Here is a 25568-nt window from a genome sequence, read left to right as displayed (position 1 = left end):
TCTCCTTTTGCTTCAGTCTCTAAGGAATCAGTGGTTATTCTCCTTACCAAAAAAGGCCTACCCCTACACCTTCTACTTGTGTTCTTGAGCCCAACCATTCCCACTAAGAGCTTATGCCTTTGATTGTTCCTCTCTTTTTCATCTTCAATCTCCCTATCTCATGGCTTCTTCTCTACTGCCTACAAAAATGCCCGGGAGTCCCTCATCCTTAGAACATTTTCACTTGAACCTGCAATCCCTTTGAGCTGTCCTATGCTTCCTCCTTTTTTCAAACTCTTAGAATAAGTCATTTTTATTTGGGGCCTCCATTCCCTAACTGCTCACTCACTCCTCACACTCTTGCAACCAGGTTTCTGACCTGCTTTACTGAATTGTCCTCTCTAAGGTAAACCAATAGTCTCTTAACTATTTAATCCAATGGCTTTTTCCTTAGTCCTCACCTTCCTTGACCTCTTTTACATTGGACAGTATAAACAATCTTGTATAGCTAAGCTCTTCTCCCTTGTCTTCCATTTCAATGCTCTTTCCTGATCCTCTTCTTACTCCTCTTTTCTTTCTCAGTAGTTTCCTTTGGTGATCATCATTGACCATACTGCAGTAGCAAGAATATTGAAGTGAGAGTCAGAGGCCCTGGGCCACATTCTGCTCAGCTGTAAGGTAGTTATCATATAAAGTAAGTCACTTCTCTGGGTCTCAGTTCTTCATCTTGAAATTGAAGAGATTGGACTGGATGACCTCTTGGACTACAACTTCCAGCTGTAAATTTAAGATTCCACCCTGGGGCTTCTTCTCTTCTCCTTTTGTATTTTCTCTTTTGGCAATCTGCTCGCATGGGTTGATCTCTGTATAGATGATTCCCAAATTTGTATATTCAGTCCTAATATCCTCTCTAAATTCTAGTCCTGCAGCACCAACTGCCTACAGAATATCTACACCTAAATACTCCACTGGCAATTCAAACTTACTGTCTAAAACAGAACTTAACATCTTCTCCAATTAAGCTGGTCCTCCTCCAAATTTCCTATTTTTGTTGAGAGCAAAAATATCCTGTCAAGTTTATAATTTCAAAGTCATCTTTGACTCTTCCCTCTCCCCAATATATAATGACTTGTTGAGACTTACTGATGCTACCTCCATGTGTTTTATATCTGTTCCTCTCTCTCCACCCATATCCATCACTCTGGCTCAGCATCTTTTCACACCCAGTAGAATGTAAGCTCCTTCAGGGTGTTTCATTTTTGTTTTTGTGACCTTAGACACAGTAGGCACTTAATGTTGACTGGACTGAATTGTAATCTAATGCACTTACTATGAAATAGTGTGTGGGATGAAAGACCCTCACCAATTAAAAAGTTAATTTATAATAAGGAGCCATCAATAAATTTTATTCAATTCTTGAGAATAGGGTGTCCTCTGCCAGAACAGATCTAGCAAGGTAGGCCAAGTACAAGAGGCAAAGCACCAATAATTATACCTAACACAAGAGAATTCCCGCCCACCTCTGACTCTTCTCACCATTAGCTGGGAGGTGGGCTTACAATCTGAGCGCAAAAAGCTAGACAAAGAACCAGGAAATCAAGGCACAGAAACTCCAATTCCCATTCCCTTAGTTAATGATTACAACTGAGGTGACATCTATAAATCTGAAGAAGGAGAACAGGATAAGGATAGTTAATGATTACAACTGAGGTGACATCTATAAATCTGAAGAAGGAGAACAGTACTTTTACAGTAAAGGAAAGCAGGTCACAGTGACCCTATTCTTACTGATCAAATCTTTAAATCAGAACCAGCAGAAAGAACAAAAAGTTTCAGGGTGAACTTTCCCAAAGGCTGAGCCATCAGACTCTCACGGCCTCAGAATTTTTTCGCTTCCCTATTTCCCTATTTCTTGATTTTTAAACATTTCTTAGTATATAGATATATATTTATATATAGCTTCCCTGTGAAGTCTTCACATTTTATTTACCTCACACAATAGTGTGCATTTTAGCTATTTGTATCTTCTTCCTTTCTGAGGGTGTGAGTTCTTTAAGTATAGGGACCATATGTTTCATCTAAAAATTGTGTCTCCTAGGGTCCACATTGCACCCACCATGTGCACTCTCTTCAGGTTGTTGTTGCTCAGTCCTCCAGTCATGTCTGACTTTTCATGGCCCTGTGAACCATACTGTCCTTGGGATTTTCTTGGCAAAGATGGGGGCTCTTCATATAGCAGATGCTTAATAAATGTTGCATTATATTGTATTATATATTCTTAAGTTCCCTTTAGCTCAAGCTCCCTCTGACCTTCTATTGTTATTAATTTATTATAAAAAGAGGCAGCTTGGTCTATAGAAAATTGAAAGTTGATCTCAACATCACATTTAAGTCTCACCTAAAATACATAATGACTGCATGAACCTGGGCAAGTCACCAATGAAATCACAGGTCCATCGCCTCACGCACAATTTTTTATTATAATGTTTTATTTATTTTTATGTTTTCACTTATCAGTCTTCTTCTAAATCCCAGTAACAAAGTAGGATAATTAAGCAAAATAAGCAAAAACCTTGCCATGTCTGAAAACATATAGTTTCTGGCCATTCTTTTTTTTTAAGATCTCTTCTAGCTCTGACATTCTACGATTGAATAACGCTTAATGGTTCTCGGATCTTCTGCATGGGACTAATTATACACAATGAAATAGGTGCTGTTCCATAAGACAGGATTATATTTGATTCAATTTAGATTTCTTTTTCTCCTCTAATTCATCATTCCCAGAAATCATTCTCTAAAAGTTACTTGAGCAGCAGGAGGGAAAAGTAAGAACATCAGTGGGCTGCTCAAAGAATTTAGGCAGAGCTTCCTGCCCCCTCCTCTGTCTACTAGCTATTTGCTCTATTTGTTCGTTTGCTATCCCCGGGGCCTCCTGGAAGAGAGGGCATTGTTCCCTAACTCCTCCACACACAACCATCAATAGCATTTTTATTAAGAGAACTGGAATTCCCATTTCACTTGACCAATCAACAGGCTGCAAACAACCTTGAAAACAACCCATAGCTCATTTTCCCACAACAGGGACAGATTAGGGCAGACCAGAGCCTAGATACTTCCCCTGAGATTGTTTTTAGGCTAATTCACACTGATTTTTACCCCATCAGGGGTAAAGCATCACTTTTCCTGGGTACCTTTTAGTAAAATCAATGTCTGGTATCAGAGAAGCAAGAGTATCTCAGCACACAACTTTACAACCTCAAAATTCACAGAAGTTGTGCATGTCAAATTCATCATGCTTGTTTGTGCGCAATATAAAAATTTCAGTTTTGTTTTTGTAATATCTTTATTAAGAAGATTGTGCCTACAATCCTCTCAGGTCCCAGATAGTTTAAATGTTTCCCAACAATTTAAAATGCCAGTGCTTGGGGTAACTGTCCTTTATATTAGAAGAGTCAAAGTAGTGTGACAGAAAAGGCACTAGGTTAGGAATAAGAGACCTAGATTGAGTTCTGGTTCTGCTACTTCCTAGCAGTATTTTATTTCCCTAACTAGAACTTGGGTAAGTGACTTTCACCTCTTTGAGCCTCAGTTTCCTCATCTGTAAAATGGATCTAAGCATATTTGTATTTCCAACCTTACAAAGTTAGCATGGGCAAAGTACTTTATACCACTTCAAGTTCTATGAAAAGGGGAATGGTTATCACTCTAGACCAGAGGTTCTTAACCATTTTTGTGACATGGACTCCTTTGGCAGTCAGTCTGGTGAAGCCTAAGACTCCTTATCAGAACACTGTTTTAAATGCTTTTAAGTGCATAAAATACATACATAGTATTACAAAGGAAACCAATTATACTGAAATAAAGACATAATTGTTTTTCCTTTCCAAATTCATGGATCCCCTTGTTACAGTTTGGGGTGCTAGGAACCCTGAAATGTAAAGGTACAGGGCAAGTCTGCCTGGAAAGAATTTAAGCATGCAAGCCTTCTTTCAGTCAAAGTAGCAAGGTTCATTGTAGCCAGTAGAAATGGGCTAGATTCTAAGTGAATCTGCAGCTTGATGAGGATGGGACGGATGCTTACATACAAAAAAGGGAAAAGGGGTCAGTGAAAAGATCTTGATGGGATTAATAAGTGGTAAGTAGCCTGGGCTGGGCCAGGTGCAACAACAAAAGGACCTAGATGGACTTAAGGAGTATCAAGTAAGCTAATTAAGTAATCAAGGTGGGCTGGGGTGGGCTATATATGCCTTAGACAAGATGCCAGTGATCTGAGCAGCTGAAAATGTATGGGAAAGTTCAGGGACCGGCTTGCTTCCAGAGATGTCTTTTCCTTTAGGTCCCATAACCCCATCACCCTGAAATCTATCCATGGACCAAGTTAAGAACACCTCCCTGCTCTAGACCCAACTCTAACACCGCTGCACTGAGTGTCTATCCATTATGCTATACTACAGAGAAACGTGCCACCCTTGCCCTCGAGGAGCTTATAGTCTAAGGCAGTGCTAATGATATTTTAGAAGGACCGGGCAGAATTTCAATTCAATAGATGGTTAAGTGCCTGCCCAGTGAAAGAATCTGTGCTCAACCCCCTGGATACCAAGAAGAAAAGCGATGAAGTCACTTCCCCAAAATAATTTACTCTTTATTAGGGAAGATAAGACATTTACACAGATAATTACAATACAATGGTAATAGGTGCCTTGAGATTTTGCCAAGTGCTTTACAAATGTTTTCTTCCTCTCATACCAGCCCTGGGAAGTAAGTGCAGTTGTTACCGTCTTTTTACAGATGAGAAAACTGAGGCTACTCGAGTTACCCAAGGGTCACCCAGTTAATTGCTTCAGGGCTTCCTGACTCGAGGTCCAGCAGCATCTCCTGCGCCACCTAGTGGGCCAAGGGAGACTGTGAAACCAAGGTGATCTTGCCAGGTTGTGAGTTCACCCTTTCGGGCTGCAGTGACCTTTTGCAAAATGAGATGTAATGTGTTCTAAGATTCTATGTTCTAAAGGCTTTCCAGCTCTACAGTCCTATGTTTTACATTTCTTTCCAGAGCTATTGTTCTACAGTTCTGACTCTAGGTAGAAACTCATTTGAGGGCAGTGATTGTGTCTCACTCATCTCTGTGCTCCTCATAAGTGCTTTGTACACAACCGACAATTAGGAAAAGAATCTTAAATTGGAACCGGATCTAAAGCAAGATGTGTTTGTGGAGAGACAAACACCGTGTGAACAGAATGGCTGCTAATCGTTTAAGGGTGTAAGTGGGGTCTTTGTCAGTTACTTACAAATAAAACCTGATGGCTACAGTCCCTGAAAGGGCAGCTGGGTGGTGCAGCAGATAGAGCACTGTGCCTGCAGTCATGAAGACTCATCTTCCTGAGTTCGAATTTGGCCTCAGACACTTCCTGGCTGTGTAACCCTGAGTGAGTCACTAAATGCCTCAGTTTCCTCATCTGTAAAATGAGGTGGGGAGGGAATGGCAAGCCACTTCCATATCTCTGACAAGAAAACCCCAAATGGGGTCACGAAGAGTTGGACACGACTGAAAAAAGTGATTGAACAACAAAAATGTTCTCGAAAATCTGCCAGATTGGATCAGTGCTTTGTTGGATTAATGTAAAAATAGCTATTTCCCAATGCTTCTTCCACCTTTGTTCTTGAGGCTTCCAGACCTTCAGGTTCTTAATTGTATATGTGTGTGTATATACACACACACACACACACACACACACACAGTATTAGAAAGAACACTGAACTTGGGCTTGGGAGAACTGGGCTTCAATCCTGCCTCAGACACTAACTAGATATGAAATTAACTGTGTGGCCTTGGGCAAGTCGTGGAACCCTCTCTGGGCTTCAATCCCCCATCTATAAAATGAGGAGATTGGACTGAATGGCCTCTGAGGCCCCTTCGAACTCTGAATCTATTTCCTATTATCCTTCAAAAAGCCCCTCTTTCCTCACCTGAAAAATGAGAATAACAATCTCTGCTCTATCTCCTTCAAAGACCTGCAAGAAGAACACTGTGTGGATGTTAAAGCGCTGTAGAAATGCGTTCTGTTATTATCTGCAAAACCGTGCTGCCCGAATATAGGCACGAAGATAAATGAGATCTGGTTCCTGTTCCCATGCAGCTCGTACTGTCAGAGTGTGACAGGACACACGTGTAAAAATTATAATGCATACAGAACATGGTGAGCGCATAGAGGTACACACCCATGCCATATTCTTTTTCCTACATGGAATCTTTACAACAGCTTGAACCCCAGATTCAAGGTTCTCCGTGGTTCTATTTCCACCAAAATAATAGCTCACAAGACCCTAGCAATATGTCTACCATTTCTCCATTCTGCCAGAGCACACAGTGAGGTCAAAGCAAAGACAAGTAATTAAATAGCATAGTAACAAGATCTGCAACAAAACACTTCTCTCATAAACATGTCACACTCTCCCACAAATACACATACCATCGGTGGAAAAAGCGAGTGTTCATAGAAGTCACACACAGAGGGCCACCAGGAGCACACACATTGGGGATTCCACAGAAGGGCAACTTGCAGCACCTCTGATAATGCAAGATGATGTCTTCTGGTAATGGTGGCAGGCCTACTTCTTGCTGAGTATATGGCGGGAGTGTGCTGGTTGAATGTTTAATAAAAGGATCTCTGGAAAAGAAAGAAGTGTGTGTGTGTGTGTGTGTGTGTGTGTGTGTGTGTGTGTGTGTGTGTGTCCGTCCACATATACATATAAATATGCAATACATACTTTTAAATATAACCTGCATCATTAACATTTTCTCCATTACTTTAAGTCTAGACAACCAACAAACAAATCAAGCCCTGATGTATAGTGTTTGCTTCTCCATCTCTCTCTGTCTCTCTGTCTTCATCTTTCTCTGTGTCTGTCTCTATCTCCCTTCTCTTCTTTGTCCTTCCTTCTCCTCCTTCAAATTATTTCTTCTAAATGTCTGGTCTGCCTTTTATATGTCCAGCAATATAACTTCCCAACTTTTGAGCTTCCCTACAATAGACATGAGGGGAATGCCAGGGATTTGAACCTAGTTGGGCAGGTTAGGAAGATAGAGAGCAAGAATTCTTCAGACTTCTGAGGCAGGGACTAGCCAGGAGGGCAGCATTCCAGGGCCTAGGTCCAATAATGGAGCTGAGACTGAACACCATGGCTAGAAGCACTGAGGCAGAAAGAGATCCCAGGGGACCCTTGAAGAAATTGTGCTAGCTGGAAGGAAGCTCTGTCACCCATTAACCAGTTTCAGGTCACAATTCCAGGGAGGAGAACAGCAGTCACAAGTCAGAGAGGCCCTGGCTATGTACAGAGCAAGGAACAAGTTCCAAGAACTTAGCTGTATGGCTCTGAGCCTAAGAACAGAGTAGGGATTCAGTTCTAACCTTCAGCCCTGTATATAAGCCAGTAGTGGAATAACCAGGGCAGAAGACCAAGACCAAAGGAGAGCCAGCAATTGTGTCCCTGAACCCACAGCACCTCCCAGTGGGCCAACAGTGACTGAGTTCAGCAATAATATACTGAAACTCAACCACACACAATCCAACAGACCCAAACCTGGAACTTTCCAAGCTCAGACCAGGAGAGACTGAATCGCAATGCTTCGGAAGCACCAAAAACTTGCAGACCCCCAGACAGAGCTGTGAAAACTGAAGAAGGACATAAAAGACATTCTGCTTGGGCCAGTAAGCAGGGCCCAACACTACCACAAAATCCAAAGTCAAGAAGTAGGATGGAAATATAGTGCATAGAGGTAAATTCCTATGCCATAAAGAGGTACTATGATAACAGGGAAGCTCTTGACACAAACACAGAAAACAATGACTTGAAAACATCTACAAGCAAACCTCAAAGAAAAGTGTAGCTTGGATACAAGTCCAACAAGACTTTTTAGAAGAATTTTTAAAAGACCAAAAAAACTTATTTTAAAAATGAATAAGAGCATTAAAGGAAAAATGATAGCTATGCAAGAAAGGCATGAAAAGAGAATTAACAGCTTGGTAAAAGAGGCACAAAATTTTACTGAAGAAAATGAGTCCTTAAAAATTAGAATTCTTTAAATGGAAGCTCTTGGTTCCATGCAAATAATAAAACACAAAGTAAAAATAATAAAGTCAAAAGACTGAAAATATAAAGGAAAATGTTGAAATATCTCATAAGGAAAACAATTTACCTGGAAAATAGGTTGAGAAGAGATAACTTAAGAATCACTGGAGTACCTAAAAGTTATGAACAAAAATAAAAAAGAGCCTAGACATCTTCTTTCAAGAAATTATAAAGGGAAATTGTCCAGACATCTTACAACCTGAGGGCAAAGTAGAAACTGGAAGAACTACCAGTCACCTTTTCAAAGAAATTTTCAAGAAGCATACAATACAAAAATGTCAGCCTAGCATCTTAAGCCAGCTACACTCTGGCTCCAACAGACCTTTTGGTTTTATTACACATTATTCTCCACCCATTCTACAATCCACCCAAACTTGCTGTCCTTGACACACAATATTCTATGTCCTGCCTCCTTGCCTAGAATATACTTCTCACTGCCACTCCTTAGAATCTCTTGACCCCTTTAAAGCTCACTTCAAATGCTATTTCCTACATGGGGCCTTTCCTAATCCCTCCTGCTTCTAGTTCCTCCATCTCTACATTTGTATTTTAACATAAAGAACACTAACAACCAGTGGAATGTGATACATATACAGATAACTAGAATACATATTATTTCTTTGTCTGTCCTATTCTTTTTTATTTAATTTATTTAATATTTTTAGTTTTCAGCATTGATTTTCACAAGAGTTTGAATTACAAATTTTCTCCCCATTTCTGCCCTCCCCCCACTCCAAGATGACATATATTCTGGTTGTCCTGTTCCCCAGTCAGCCCACCCCATACCCCTCCCATCCCCCTTTCCCTTCTTCTCTCGTAGGGCAAGATAAATTTCTACACCCCACTGCCTGTGTATCTTATTTCCCAGTTGCATGCAAAAACTTTTTTTGAACATCTGTTTTTAAAACTTTGAGTTCCAAGCTCTCTCCCCTCTTCCCTCCCCACCCACCTTCCCTAAGAAGGTAAGCAATTCCACATAGACCACATGCATATCATTATGTAACACCCTTCCACAATACTCATGTTGTGAAAGACTAACTATATTTTGCTCCTTCCTATCCTATCCCCCTTTATTCAATGTTCTCCCTTGACCCTGTCCCTTTTCAAAAGTGTTTGTTTTTGATTACCTCCGCCCCCTATCTGCCATCCCTTCTATCCCCCCGTTTTTTTAAAAAATCTCCTTCCTCCTTCGTTCCTGTGGGGTAAGATACCCAACTGAGTGTGTATGTTATTCCCTCCTCAGGTCAAATCTGATGAGAGCAAGATTCACTCATTCCCCCTCACCTGCCCCCTCTTTCCTTCCTACAGAACCACGTTTCCTTGTCATTTTTATGTGAGATAATTTACCCCATTCTATCTCTCCCTTTCTCCTTCTCTCAATATATTCCTCTCTCATCTCTTAATTTCATTTGATTTTTTTAGATATCATCCCTTCATATTCAACTCACCCTGTGCCCTCTGTCTACATATATTTATCTATATATACATACATACATATAGATATATATGTATGTATGTATATACCCTTCAGCTACCCTAATACTGAGGTCTCATGAATTATACACATCATCTTTCCATGTAGCAATGTAAACAAAACAGTTCAACTTTAGTAAGTCCCTTATGATTTCTCTTTCTTGTTTATCTTTTCATGCTTCTCTTGATTCTTGTGTTTGAAAGTCACATTTTCTATTCAGCTCTGGTCTTTTCATTGAGAAAGCTTGAAAGTCCTCTATTTTATTGAAAATCCATATTTTGCCTTGGAGCATGATACTCAGTTTTGCTGGGTAGGTGATTCTTGGTTTTAATCCTAGCTCCATTGACCTCCAGAATATCGCATTCCAAGCCCTTTGATCCCTTAATGTAGAAGCTGCTAGATCTTGTGTTACCCTGATTGTGTTTCCACAATACTCAAATTGTTTCTTTCTGGCTCCTTGCAGTATTTTCTCCTTGATCTGGGAGCTCTGGAATTTGGTGACAATATTCCTAGGAGTTTTCTTTTTGGGATCTTTTTCAGGAGGTGATCAGTGGATTCTTTCAATTTCTATTTTATCCTCTGTCTCTAGAATATCAGGGCAGTTCTCCCAGATAATTTCTTGAAAGATGATATCTAGGTGCTTTTTTTGATCATGGCTTTCAGGTAGTCCAATAATTTTTAAATTATCTCTCCTGGATCTATTTTCCAGGTCAGTGGTTTTCCCAATGAGATATTTCACATTGTCTTCCATTTTTTCATTCCTTTGATTCTGTTTTATGATATCTTGATTTCTCATAAAGTCACTAGCTTCCACTCGCTCCAATCTAATTTTTAAGGTAGTATTTTGTTTAGTGGTCTTTTGGACCTCCTTTTCCATTTGGCTAATTCTGCCTTTCAATGCATTCTTCTCCTCATTGGCTTTTTGGAGCTCTTTTGCCATTTGAGTTGGTCTATTTTTAAAGGTGTTATTTTCTTCAGCATTTTTTGGGTCTCCTTTAGCCAGTCATTGACTTGTTTTTCATGGTTTTCTTGCTGATGCAAGAATTCTTTAAATGGAAGCTCTTGGTTCCATGCAAATAATAAAACACAAAGTAAAAATAATAAAGTCAAAAGACTGAAAATGTTGAAATATCTCATAAGGAAAACAATTTACCTGGAAAATAGGTTGAGAAGAGATAACTTCTTGTCTCATTTCTCTTCCCAATTTTTCCTCTACTTCTCTAACTTGTTTTTCCAAATCCTTTTTGAGCTCTTCCATGGCCTGAGAGCAGTTCATGTTTTTCTTGGAGGCTTTTGATGTAGGCTCTTTGACTTTGTTGACTTCTGGCTGTATGTTTTGGTCTTCTTTGTCACCCAAGAAAGATTTCAAAGTCTGAGTCTGAATCTGAGTCTGTTTTCGCTGCCTGGCCATGGTCCCAGCCAACTTACTTGACCCTTGAGTTTTTTGTTGGGGTATGACTTCTTGTAGAGTAGAGTACTTTGTCCCAAGCTCGAGGGGATGCACTGTTGTTTTCAGAGCTATTTCTACACAGCAAGCTCTGCCCCACCAGCACTACTCCTCCCCCAAAAACCGCCAACCTGGACCTGGACTCAGATCTAAGCTGGCTCTGCACTCCTGCTCAGATCCACCACTTAATTCCTCCCACCAGGTGGGCCTGGGGCCTGAAGCAACTGCAGCTGTAGCTCTGTAAGCAGCCTCAGAACTGCGAACCATGAACTCTTTTCACTCGGCCCCCCACAGTTTTTCCCACTAACATTCTCTATTGTCTTTGGTGTTTGTGGGTTGAGAAGTCTGGTAACTGCCACAACTCACTGATTCAGGGAGCTAGGGCCTGTTCCGCCTGGTTGCTGGTCTGGTTGGTCCGGGAGCAGCTCATGCTGGGCTTTGCTCCCCTAGGCTCCCAGTTCGGTGTGATAGACCTTACCCCACAACCATCCAGGCTGTCCTGGGCTGGAGCCCTGCTTCCCTCTGCTATTTCGTGGGTTCTGCAGTTCCAGAATTTGTTCAGAGCTATTTTAATAGGTGTTTGGAGAGACCTGGGGGGGGAGCTCAGGCAAGTCTCTGCTTTCCAGCCGCCATCTTGGCTCTGCCCCTCCTGTCTATCCTATTCTTAATAATAAAAGTATTAACATCATATACTTTGTAGATTTCCAAACACTTTTACATACCATATTTCATTTGATCCTCACAATCTTTTGAGGTAGTCATGGCAGGTGTTAATACCCCATTTTACAGATGAGTAAACCAGTGTTTTTTTTAATTACTTGCCTGAACAAAATTCATCCGGAAAAACAAAAGGTCAAGAATATCAAGGGAATCAATGAAAAAAATGTGAAGGAAGGTAGACTAGCTGTACCAGATTGCAAACTATGATCATCAAAACCATTTGATACTAGATAAGAATTAGAGTGGTGGGTCAGCGGAACAGATATAGTACACAATGACCACAGTAGTCTAGTGATTGGTAAACCCAAAGATCCCAGCTTTGGGGACAAGAATTCACTATTTGACAAAATAGCTGCGAAAATCAGAAACAGTTTCATAGAAACTAGGTATAGACCAACATCTCATATCATCTGTCAACATAAGATTAAAATGGGTACATAATTTAGACATAAAGGGAGATACCATAAGGAAATTAGGGGAACATGGAATAGTTTGCCTGTCAGGTCTATGGAATATGGGAAGAATTTATGATCCAACAAGAAATAGAGAACATTATGGGATGTGAAATGCATAGTTTTCATTATATTAAATTAAAATTTAAAAGGATTTGCTCAAACAAAACCATTGCAGACAAGATTAAAAGGAAAGAGAAAACTGGAGGGAGAGGGGATTTTTCAACAAGTTTCTCTGACAAAGGCCTGATTTCTCAAATGTATAGATAACTGAGTCAAATTATAAGAAGATAAGTTAGTCCCTAATTGATAATGTCAAAGGATATGATCAGGCAGTTTTCAGAACAAGAAATCAAAGCTATCTATAGTCATATGAAAAAATGCTCTGAATCTCTATTGATTAGAGAAATGCAGATAAAAACAAATCTGAGGTACTACCATCTCACATTTATCAGATTGGCTAATATGACAAAAAAAGGAAAATGACAAATGTTGAAGGGGATCTGGGAAAATTGTGACACTAAAGCACTGTTGGTAGAGTTGTAAACTGATTCAAGCATTCTGAAGAGCAATTTGGAACTATTTCCAAAAGACTATAAAACTGTGCATACCCTTTGACCCAGGAATAGCACTACTTAGCACTAGGTCTGTGTTAAAAAATTAAAAAATAAAGGAAAAAGATCTATATTACAAAAATATTTATAGCAGCTCTTTTTGTGGTGGCAAAGAATTGGAAATTGAGAGGGTGCCCATCAATTGGGGAATGGTTGAACAAGTTGTGGTACATGAATGTGATGGAATACTATTGTGCTATAAGAAATGACAAGCAGAATGCTTTCAAAAAACCTAGAAAGACTTCCATGAACTGATGCAAAGTGAAATGAGCAGAACCAAAAGAACATCATACACAACAAAAGCAATATTGTACAATGATCAACTGTGAACGACTTAACTATTCTCAGCAGTACAGTGATCTAAGACAATTCTGAAAGACTCATGATGAAAAATGCTATCCACCTCCAGAGAAAGAACTGATGGAGTCTGAATGCAGATCGAAGCACACTTTTTTTAAAACACTATTTTTCTTTCTTTCCTTCTTTGTTTTTTAGTCCGTGTTTTCTTTCACAACATAACTAATACGGATATATGTTTTGCATGATTGCACATATATAACCTATATCAAATTGCTTGCCTTCCCAATGAGGAGGGGAGTGAGGGAAGGAGGGAGAGAATTTGGAACTCAAAATTTTAAAAAACAAATGTTAAAAATTTTTTACATGTAATTGGGGGGAAAAATTGAAAAAAAAAATTACTTGCCTGTAGTTATAGGCCTAGTTGGTAGAAGAGCTGGTATGATAACCCAAGTCTTCTGGTTCCTTACTACAGTATTCTATCCCAATCCTCCCAGATAACATGAGGAAAATAGAAATCTGCATAATGAAGTTAACCAGAAGAATCAAGAAATGGAACTCAACTTGCCCAGGACTAAGAACATACAGCAACTTTCAGGTCAGCCTCCCAGGTTTCCAGGGAAGACCCAAAGAGGCAGTTAGAGCTGGACAAGAAGATTTAATAGTACCCCAAACAAAAGAAATTAATGCAAATTCAATTAATCAAATGCAGCAAAAATTTACATGTCAGTTTTATGTAATTCCCTTTGAGAGAAGGGCATGGGTACATACATAGAAAATTATGCCATTTTGGTCTTCTTTGAGCCCGAAAGACAATAACCAATAGGATGTGGTTCCTGACCTTAAGGAGTTTACAGTTTAATTAATAGGTAAGGAAGAGGGACTTATAGATAACTAAAACATAAATTAGAATATGATAAGTTGATAGGGGAAAGTCAAATAGGATGCCATGAAAAATTTGAGAAAGGACAGATTACATACTAGGTGGGGAACTGTAGCTAGGAATTTTTGCACCTGGGGCAAATACCACAAACCATTCTCTGGGAAAGTATATGAATGTAGAGGTGTTCATCCCAACCAACCATATGGTAGTTTCCCATTTTAACTAATTATTCTTGCTAACTATGTGTTAAATTCTGAAGAACTACAAATGCTATCAGCATTCCTTAAATTCAGTGTCACAAGCAAAGCCCCAGTTCTCCTGTCCTAATTATAGTTCCAAGTAAGTGCTTAAGAAATGTTTGTTGACTTGATGATTGAACTAAATTGAATATGATTGTTAAGTAAAGGAATTAGTGAAAGCTTCCTGGAAAAAAACGTCACTCCTTTGCATGAAAGGAAGGATTTTAATGAGGGCAGCTCCTAGGGTTTACTGGGCAACAGGTAAATATATTGGGGGGCCTGGAAAGGTGCTTTCTATACAAACAATTTGATTAAAGTATATATCAAAAAATTTGTGGGCCCATGTTGGGTATACTGATTTATTGATGAAGATTTAGACTAATGGATAAAGAAGAGGCACTTGTTTATTGTTCAATCAATGTACACGAAGATTCTTCACTGCATTCAGGCAGGGTAAGTGGGGCATCAAGCTGCTGAGAGGATGCTGGTCAGTTTCAGCAGGGTAGTAGATATTACAATTGGCTGCTGATTGCTGTCAGGTATGCCTCAGTGGGTAGTGGGGTTCCTAGTGGCAGGGCTGAGATCCCAGGCTTGGTGTCCATAGATGAGCAAGTCTAGAGGGTTTCAGGCTGAGTGTAGGGGCCACCCTACCCAACCCCATACCCAGAGAGAATCTAGAGAATTCTTCCCCCACAACAGGGTCCAGCAAAGGTGATGGAAGTCAGCGCTCACCCCAGAGTTAGCTACTGCATCTATTCCCTAAGGTCCAAGCCAAAAGTCCTAAGGGGCTAGGGTAGCTAGTATCTGAGCACCCATTCTGGCTAAGATAAAGGGCAGGACCAAAACTACTGGTGATGTACTAGTGGAGATAAGGCCATTTGCAGAGGGGTATATCTATTTATTAATATATTCAGAAAGTCTAGGCATATATACTGCAAATAGGTCAGTTTCTGAATACAGACCAGAAGAGATATATTATGGGGAGAAAAAAAAACATAGCTGTCGAAAAGGACTAAGAATTCAGAGGGCCAAAGAGTATATGGATAAGACACTGCCACCTTGTGATGTTTATAGGCAATAAAATTAAAAGAACACTGCACAGAAAGGATTTTGGCTCTGGCATTAGAGCAAGTTACATAAACCCGTTTCCTCAATTGTAAAATGAGGGGATTGATTGGAGTAAATTATTTCTCATTTTCAACTCCAAAATTCTATGATTCCTGGTGAGAGTTTAAAACTCTTATGCCGTGTAAGACTTGAATGGTGATCCTGGTTATGCCACTTCCTAGTTGTGTAACAAGCAAGTCACTTCATTTCATTAGGTCTCAGTTTCCTTAACTATAAAAAAGGAAGCTATGCTATATATACTGTCTAAAGTCCTTTCCCCACCCTAATATTCTACTGTTCTATAGTTTTATAAACTGAAGGTTTTAGGTTAGAAAAGACTGAGGAAGTACAAGATTATTGTCTTATTATATTTGCAGACTAACCATGTAATTAGCCAGTCAATAAAAATTTATTAAATACCTACTATTGCTGGCTACTTACTGCCAGGCACTGTGCTAAGTGGTGGAAAGAACTTATTCTGCCTGGCCCTGGCCTAGAGGGTGGGATAAGGACCAATGACAGAAGATACAGGCAGTCAGATTTTAGCAATATAATCCTGGCCCAAAGCCCATTGGAATGGGGCCCTCTCCTTACTGGTGAAGATGAATGCCCTGCCCTGTATAAGGGGCAAGGTGGAGTTGCAAGAGTGGGAGAGCTCCAATCAGTCTCTTCCATACTCTTCAAGCTTAAAATAGCTTGGGGTTCTTCTGGTTTTCAGCTTTGGGGGGGATGATGGGTGGAAGAGGTCAACCCCACATCAGGTTGCTGAAGGAAAAGACTGGGAAGACATGAGAAAAGGTAGCAGTCTCCATCATTTCCCTAGCCCTACCTTGCTGCTTTAAAGACTTCAGGAAAGGCAGCTAGGTGGAGCAGTAGGTGGAGCACTGGCCCTAGAATCAGGAGGATCTGAGTTCAAACCTGGCTTCAGATACTTACTAGCTGTGTGACCCTGGACAAGTCAATTAACCACTATTGCCTTAAAAAAAAAACCCACAATAAAAAATTAGAGATACACACAGAGTTGGAGTGAGGGACTACAGTAGAATTTATTATGCTTCAGCTGATATAAAAAGAGCAGAGGTAGCAATCATGATCTCAGAAAGAGTTAAAGCTAAAAAAGATTTAATTAAAAGAGATAAAGTCAGAAAACTACTCTATCACCAATATTATTCAACATTGTTTTAGACCATCAAAATTGTAGGCATTATAAAATACCTTAAGAGTATACCTGCCAAAAAAGACCCAGGAACTACATGAACATAATTTTAAAATACTCTTTATACAATTAAAGTCATATTTTAAATAACTGGAGAAATATTAATTGTTCATTTGAAGGCAAAGCCAATATAATAAAAATTACAACTTTACCTAATTTATTTATTCAATGACATCTCAATTAAATTTCTAAAAAAATATTTTTACTGAGTTATGAAAAAATACTATATTTCATTTGGAAGAAAAAAAGGTCAAGAATTTCATTGAAACTAATGGAAAAAAATGCAAAGGAAGGAGGTTCAGCAGTACCAGACCTCAAACTATATTATAAGGCAGTATATGTTAAAACTATCTGGCACTGGCTAAGAAATGGAAAGGTAGATCAGTGGAACAGAGTAGACATACAGTATTATAGGATTATAGTAACCTTGTGTTTGGTAAATAAAAAAAATTAAGTTTTTTGGATAAGAATTCACTATTTGGTAAAAATTGTTGGGAAAATTAGAAAGTAGTCTGCTAGAAATTGGGCATAGACCAATATCTTAAACTATGCACCAAGATAAGGTCAAAATGGACATATGATCTAGATATAAAGGGAGAAATCACAAAAAAAATTAGAAGAACATGGGACATATTACCTATAATACTCATGGATAAGAAAATAATTTTTGAATAAATAAGAGATAGAGAACATTATGAGGTATAAAATGGATAATTTCGATTATATTAAATTTTGAAGTTCTTACACAAATAAAACCAATGTATCCAAGATTAGAAGTAAAGCAAAAATTGGGGGGAGGGATTTCATATTCTCCTGGATAAAGGTCTCATTTCTCAAATATATAAATAATTTTGTCAAATTTACAAGAATATGAGTCATTCTTCTATTGATAAATGGCCAAGGAATATGAACAGGCAGTTTTTCGATGACAAAATCAAAACTATATATAGTCATATGAAAAAATGCCCTAAATCATTATTGATTAGAGAAATTCAAATTAAAACAACTTTGAGATATCTTCTTACACCCATCAGATTGGCTAAAATGACAGCTGCTCTTCAATTGTGGAATGGCTAAACAAGTTGTGATATATGATTGTGATGGTGTTTCAACAAGCCGGCTAGCAGCTTCTGTGGGGGTGTAAGATCCACCCACAGCCAGCACCCAGAAAGCTGCCAACAGTACAGGTTCTATTGATCTGCTTAACTAAGGAAAGCAAGGTGAAGGGGTTGACAAGCTTACTTTAATCCAGCATACAAACAGCATTCACTTAGTTCAGGGGAAAAATCCAGCACCCTGAACTTCAGAACAAAACACAAATAAAGTACAAACATCAACAGACAGACCCAATACAATTCATAGTTACCAACATCTAGGTTCAGCCCGGGAGCTCAGAACACGGGCTGGCCCAGAGTCATGTGACACCACTGCTGCAGAAAAGAGCTCCAAGGAACAGACAGCCAACCCCTGGTTTTTATATCTTTTTCAGCGTCAGGGGTGAGTCACACATGCGACTCACCCACATGACCCAGAATCGTCACAAAGAGGCGGACTTAAACCCACGTGGTCTAAAAGCCTCTGCTCTCCCAGACATGTAAACTAGGCCCTCCCTGGAGTTAGCCCCACCTTGGGCCCCACCTTAGTTGCCAATCCACACCAACTAAGGTTTTACACCTAATAGGGGTTTGGGCCTGGGGCTTAGCACCTAGTAAGGCTCAATGAATTACTCAAAAAGCCAAACTATTCAAGGGCACTTGTTGAACTAAGTGCTAAGGAGCCCATTTTTGGTTACCAACATAGATGGAATACTACCACACTATAAGAAATGAGCTGGTTGTTTTAGAAAAACGTGGAGAGACTTGTACCAATGAAGGAAAATGCTATTCACCTCTGGAGAAAGAAATGACAAATAGAAATATGTGTAGTATGGTCATATGTTACAGGCCGAGTTAGAGCCGAGTCCTAGCCTCCTTGGACCTCCATGCCCAGGGGCCTGCTGAGATAAACTCAGGGCTCTGAGATATGGGTGGAGCCAGGAGGAGGGGTCTCACCTTTGTTGCCTCCCTAGCAATTCCAGGTCTTTGCCCGGAGCACATGGAACTTCCGGTTCTTTGCCTGGACTGCCCGACTGCAGTGAGCTTCAGGTTAGTTCGGGAAGAGAAGGGGAGGAGAGTAGGCGGAGTTGGGGCGGTCCTAGTACCCAGGTGTCTTGATTTTACCTGTTCTTTCACCCACGTAACCAAAGAATGTACCTACGTCACTAAAGATATAAAAGTCTGCTGCTATCCTGAATAAATTGGAGTCATTCACCACCTTCAGCTCCCGCCCCATACATTGTCCACGAGATCAGGCCCTTTGCTAGGCAAAGGCCTGGGTGTGGGGGGCTAACAGACCCCCACGATTTGGTTGTTGAGGCAGAGGACCTCGCAACAGTCATATATACATATTTATGTATATGTGTTTGTATTTAATTGGGTAGCTTTGAACACAATGTGTAGTATAATTTTTTAAGTAAACAGTCCGAAATGGAAATTTATGGTTTTATACTGAATCCTCTATGTTCTGCTATGTACATGGGAATTTTTTTTCTCTCATTTTGTATTTAAGTTTAAAATAAATTTTTAAAAATTATGTAAAAAAATCTTAAGAGAAAATTGTCCGGATCTCTTAGAACCAAAGGGAAACATGCAAATAGAATCTGCTTTCTTCTGAAAAAATTATCAACAGTTCCAGGAATGTTATAGCCAAAACTCTGAGCTTCCAGGTCAAAGAAAAAAAATACTAAAAGCAATCAGGAAGAAAGAATTCAAGTATCTAGAAGGTACAGTAATCATCACACACAATTTAGCAGCCAACACTGTGAAAAACTGTAGAGTCGGGAATAGAATATTTCAGAAGGGAAGGGAGAGAGGCTTACAACCAAGAATAATTTACCCAGGAAAATTGAATATAATCCTGAAGGGGGAAGAGTAGATCTTTAATGAAACAGAGAACTAAGCATTCTTGATGAGAATACCACAACTGTGTGGAGGAAGGGGTTTAAAATTCAAACACAAGAGTTAAAAGAAACATAAAAAGGTAAAAATGAACAATGATAAAGGATTAAACAAAAATACACACACTGCTTATTACGTGCTAATATGGGGAAATGATACATGTTTCCACTGAACCCTATCATCCTCAGTGGTCATAGAGGGAATAATTAGAAACCTTGGGAGGGGTTCTGTTGTTATGCCTTGATGATCTTAAGAATGGAAAGAGAAGGAATATACTAGGGGGAGAAGGAAAAGGAAGGTTAGAGGCAATTAGCCCATATAATCAGGTCATGCAAATAAACATCTTTAAAAATTAGTATGAGGAAGTAGGAGGGAATGGCTGACACTTGAACCTCATTCTCATCTGAACTGGTCAAAGAAGGAAAGAACATGTACACGCACACAGTTGGATACAAAAAATACTTCTCATTTAATGGAGAAATGGTAAAAGGTAGAAGAATTAGTGAGAAAATAGTGAAAAGGATTAGTCTAAGCAAAACAAACTAAAGATGGACAAAAATATAGCTCTTTGAGGAGGCAAAGGATGGGAATTTGAGGGAGTGCCCATAAATTGAGGAATAGATGAACAAGAGTTGGTATAGTTAGGGCACATTTAGGGTTAGGGTTAGGGTTAAAGCACATTTAGGGTTAGGGTTAGGGTGAGGGTTAGAGCACACTTTAGGGTTAGGGTTAGAGTGCATTTAGTGTTAGAGTTAGCATTAGGGTTAATTTTAGGGTTAGGGTTAGGGTTAGAGTTAGGGTTAGGGTTAGTGTTAGGGTTAGGGTTGTTATCGTGTTGCAAGAAATGATGAAAGAAGTGGTTTCAGAGAAACCTTGGAAGACTTATATGAACTAATGCAGGTAGATTTTTTCACTTTGAAAATATAATATTTTTAAAAGATGCAAAGTGGAAGAGTGGTACCCTCTAGATCAGTTGTATCAAACTCAAAGAGAAACCTGAATCTGTAGGCCAAGACAAGTTGACTTACAAAACAAATTAACTATCTATTTTGTTAAGCATTTCCCAATCACATTTTAATCCGGTTCTAGCTCCACTCCAGCGTTTTGCTGCTGCTGAATCCAACACTTTTGCAGACTATTGGTACTTAAGTATAAAAGAGAAAGCTTGAGAAGTAGATTTTTGCTTTTTGAGCTGCTAACAATTCTGGAGGCGAGGTGGCTCCCAAAAAAGAACATGGCTGTTGACTGCTGGGGACTAAGGAAAACTGGAAAAAACTAGGCATAAATAGATACACAGAAGGTGGTGAAAAAGAACCACTAAGCAGGATAAAGACCAGTGATATCTGAGGACTGCTGAAGTTGTGAGTTTCAGGAAAAAGCAATACTATTCAGATAACCAGAAGAGATAACTAAAGGAGCCAGGTGCTTAGACGGAGGACAAACCCCAAGACCCCTTTGTGCCTACTCAGAGTTTTACTATAAGTAATCTCTCTGGGGGAGGGTTGTCCATTGATTGGTATGGTCCTGTTAATTTCTATATTACCAATGATCTCTGAATTGTCAAATCTGATCATCTTTTTTCAGTCTTTCACTACCTCTCTGCTGTATTTGGCACTGCTGACCACCCTGTCTAGATACTCTCTCCTCTGGCTTTTGTAACTGTGCTCTTATGATTCTAATCTTTCATTCTCAGTCCCCTTTGTTAGTACATCATCCACATCACATCCCTCACTGTTTTTCCAAAGGTTCTAACCTATGCCCTCTTCTCTAATCTATACTATCTCTCTTGGAGACCTCACCAGATCCCAAGGTAGTAATTATCACCCCTATGCAGATGACTCCCAAATCTATATGTGCAGACCCAATCTTTCCCCTAGACTTTAATTCATTATCACCAATTATCTTTTCGCTATTTCAAACTGGATGTTCCAGAGATTTTCAAAACAGGGCTCATTATTTCCACCCCCTTTTTTCTGTATACACAGCTACAATGTTAGAGTATGCCTTACCACTTCTTACCTAGATTATTGCAACAACCTCCTGATTGGTTTTCCGGTTTTAAGTCTTTCCCCATTTCAGTCCATCTTCCTCACTCCTGCCAAAGTGGTTTTTCTTAAACTCAGATCTGAACCTGTGACTCTGCTAATCAATTAACTCTAGCGGCTTACTATTTTTTCTAGAAGCAAATACAAACCCTTTGCTTAGCTTTTAAAATCCTTTACAACCTTTTGTCAACCTATTTTTCCATCTTCATCATACATTACACCTTTTAACTCACTCTGCAATTCAGCCAAACTCACCTTCTCTCTGTTCCTCAAACAGTATTCCATATTCCATTTTCCACACTTTGAACCAGCTGTCCCTCTTGTCTGGAATGCATTCCCTCTTTATCTCTCCTTCATGGAATCCCTTGTTTCCAGATGGCTCTAGAGGAGAAAGTGAGGCTGGTGACTTTGCACAGCCCTCCCTCACTAAAATCTAATTCACTTGCATATCATTCACTTGATGTCATGGTCCTCTTCGAGAATGAAGGACAAACAACAAGAACAGGAATAACAGTATTCCCTTTGTGATGAAGCTCAAACAGGTGGATTTCAGAAAAACCTGAAAAGACTTGCATGAACTGATGCTGAGTTAACTGAGCAGACCAAGGAGAACATTGTATACAGTAACAGAGATATCGTGCAATGACCAACCTTGATAGACTTAGCTCTTCTCGGCAATGCCATGATCTAAGTCAATTCCAAAGGGCTCACGATGGAAAATGCTGTCCACACCCAGAGAAAGAACTATGAAGTCTGAGTGCAGATCGAAGCAGACTGTTTTTTTTTGTTTCTTGTGGTTTTCCATTTTTGTTCTGTTTCTTCTTTCACAACATGACAAATGTGGAAATATGTTTAAGGAAAAAAACGATAAAGCTCAAGCACCACTGACTGAAGCCTTTCCTGATCTCAATAGCTGCTATCCTCCTCGCCCTCAAACTACCTTATATTTAACGACTTTGTATTTATTATATTTATAGTTATTCTGTATATACTTACATATGTTCATATTGTCTCCTGTTAGAATGTAAGCTCCTTGAGAGTTCATGTTTCTGAGCCTTATCAACTTGAGTGCTTTTAAGATGTGTTGGTAACTATACTGTGGGGGTGGAATGTCAGATCCTGAAATCACTTAATCTCGAAGGGAACAATAAGCCAAAGAATTGAGAAATTACTTAAGATGTATGTACCAAGGACTTTTGTGTCAGGAAGTAGCCTCTGATGTAAGTTATATTAATAAATCTTACTGTATGGGATCACCAATGAGGAAGATTGTGCTGGGTTCAAAGTATAGAGGGGAAAACTAGATTTCTCCTTAACAATATCATTCACAAGTGGAAGGTGTGGGATGCTGGTAAATGTTTAACAACTGGATCTTTAGGGGAAAAAATAGAGGCTGGACACGCTTTTAAGTTTAATCTGCATTATTAACATTTTCTCCACCACTTTCTTAAGTCTAGACTCTAGACAATCAACAAAGCAATAAATCAAGTTTACATTGAAAATTTAACAATTGTTAAGAGCTGGCTCCAGAACACCACTGAAGGAAATTGCTTTGTTATAGAACACAGAACACAAAAGATATTAAGTTATACCTCAATTGGGACTGGCATATTCTAGATTTGAAAAAGACAATGACTAGCTTAGGAAGAACTACGAAGCAAAAAGGAGCTAATGAATAGGAAATCAACTTGAAATTAAGGCAGGATAAAACTAGGAAGTTTTAATGTCCATAGTTGTTACCTAAAGAGTTGACAATCCCAGCAAGAACCCAGTTTTGTTTTGCTATATCTTAAATTAGGACTACAAAAGTGCCTTCACATCTACCAAAATCAAGGCCAAGAGGTAGGAGACATGCCAGTTGGGGGAGGTTTGTGTTTCTAATAAAAGTAATCTATGTCACATATCTTTTTATTCAGTTTATATAAAAATGTATATTAAATTCAACAGACTAGCATGGTAACCATTATTTTAGAAACATTGCCTTAGGTCCTTAAATTTATTTAGGACATTATAATATGAAAATGCATAATGATTGACAGAAAGGCTAGACTGGCTAATTTCCAAAGTCCTTTTTGCTTTAAAAAATGTTAAATTTATTTTACTTCCATAGAATAAATATCTATGGTTTCACCCTCATACATGGAATTCTCTTCTATTCTCACCACCATCTTTTATAATCCCTTCAAGGTACAATTCAATTATCACTTCCTCTAGGAAGAATTTTGTGATTTCTCCTTTGTTTGTCCCCCTTCTCCTCCTTCCCTAAAGAGTGTGTGTGTGTGTGTGTGTGTGCGCGCACACTCGCGCTTAATAAACGCCATCTCACCATTTCCCAACCATCTCCAAATCAGGTCACCTGTATGCTGGTCCTCCTTGAACTTCTACCCTTGACACCTTTGACTGATAGGTTAGCTTTCAGCTTATTTTTTCTGGAACCACACCACCACAACATATTTCAGTCATCCCCAAACTATACCACCTACATTCTGTTCCCTACCTTACTTTCCAATCTAGTTTCTCTCTATGTGTTGTCTTTCCCTTTTAGAAGGGCTGTTTTGTTTTCTTGTGTTTGTATTCCCCAGTGCTTAGCGTAGCACCTGGCACACTGCAAGCACTTAGTAAATGGTTTCCTCACTCATTCATAGGGGCAGCTAGGTGGTGCTTCAGATAGTGCATGGGCTTGGAGTCAAGAAGACCTGAGTTCAAATTCAGCCTTAGACACCAGCTTTCTTATTAGTTTACAAGTCCTTTAACCTCTTTGCCTCAGTTTTCCCATCTGTAAAATGCAGATAATGTATCAATAATTAATGTGGGACTTTATTTTACTGGTTTCTTTTTTGGAGCATTTATTTAATCAAGTGCCCTTGATGAGTCCGGCCTTTGTTTCTTTGATTAAATCAGGAGTCTTTGATGACCTGCTTACCTCAAGGGAAAGCCTAGTTTACACGGGTTCCAGCTGCATGTTGTGACACCCTTTGACACCGAGGGAGGTATACTCAGAGGGTGGCATTTTGCCTTTGGGGCTCTCACTCACTGGAAGAGCGTTGATGTGGAGACTCTGGGAAGCCCTCGTTAAGAGCCCCCCCCCCCCCTTTGGAAAAACCCAGATGTTGATGCTTCTCTGCTGGTAACTATGTATCACTATAGATTGAATTGTGTTATTTGCTCTGTATATATTACATTACATAACATACATTACTATGTTTGTATGTTTGATTAAAGTGAGATTGTTAACCCCTTAGAAAAGCAGATCAAAGAACCTGTGCTGGCAGTGCTTGGGTCTTACACCGCCACAAGAGCTGCTAGCCACACTGTTGTTACAGATAACAATAACACTTCCCAGGGTGGCTGTGAGGATCAAATGAGATACTGTATAGCACTTAGGACAGTGTCTGACACTTAGTGTTACATAGATGTTAGTTATTGTCATCATCATTCAAGCAGGAGATGAAATCATCTTTGGCTGGAATTCAGAGCACACGAAGGGAAGCATAGAAGACTGGAAAGGTAGGTTACAGCCAGATTGTGAAGAGTCTTAAACGCCAAGATAATTTATCCTAGAGCCAACAGGGAGCCACAGAAGGTTTGGGGGGGTTTTGTTTTATCAGGGATTGACAAAGAGGGAGATTAGAGATGAAGTCAGTTAGGAGACTGTTATGATAATCTATGAGGGGAGGGGGGAATAAAAGCCCTATGGTGATAAGTGGAAAGAAGAGAATAAATGATAAGTGGTATTTGAATTGATAAAACCAGACAATTGCTTGGACGTAGGCTGACAGAAAGAAAAGGAAGAGACAAAAGTGACTTTGAGTTTAGGTTACTTTGATTTACTGGCTGTGATGGAGGTGAAGTTGGTAGCTTGAGGAGAGAGGACTGGAACACCTGCTATGATCTATGCATATTCTAACATCGGTATGAGAGAATTTCTTGGAGGCTATTGCGATAATCCAGAGTCTGATAATGAGGTGATGG

The sequence above is a fragment of the Trichosurus vulpecula genome, chromosome 2 (genome assembly GCF_011100635.1).
Source record: "Trichosurus vulpecula isolate mTriVul1 chromosome 2, mTriVul1.pri, whole genome shotgun sequence".
Lineage (NCBI taxonomy): Eukaryota > Metazoa > Chordata > Mammalia > Diprotodontia > Phalangeridae > Trichosurus > Trichosurus vulpecula.
Note: the sequence above shows the minus strand (reverse complement) of the source record.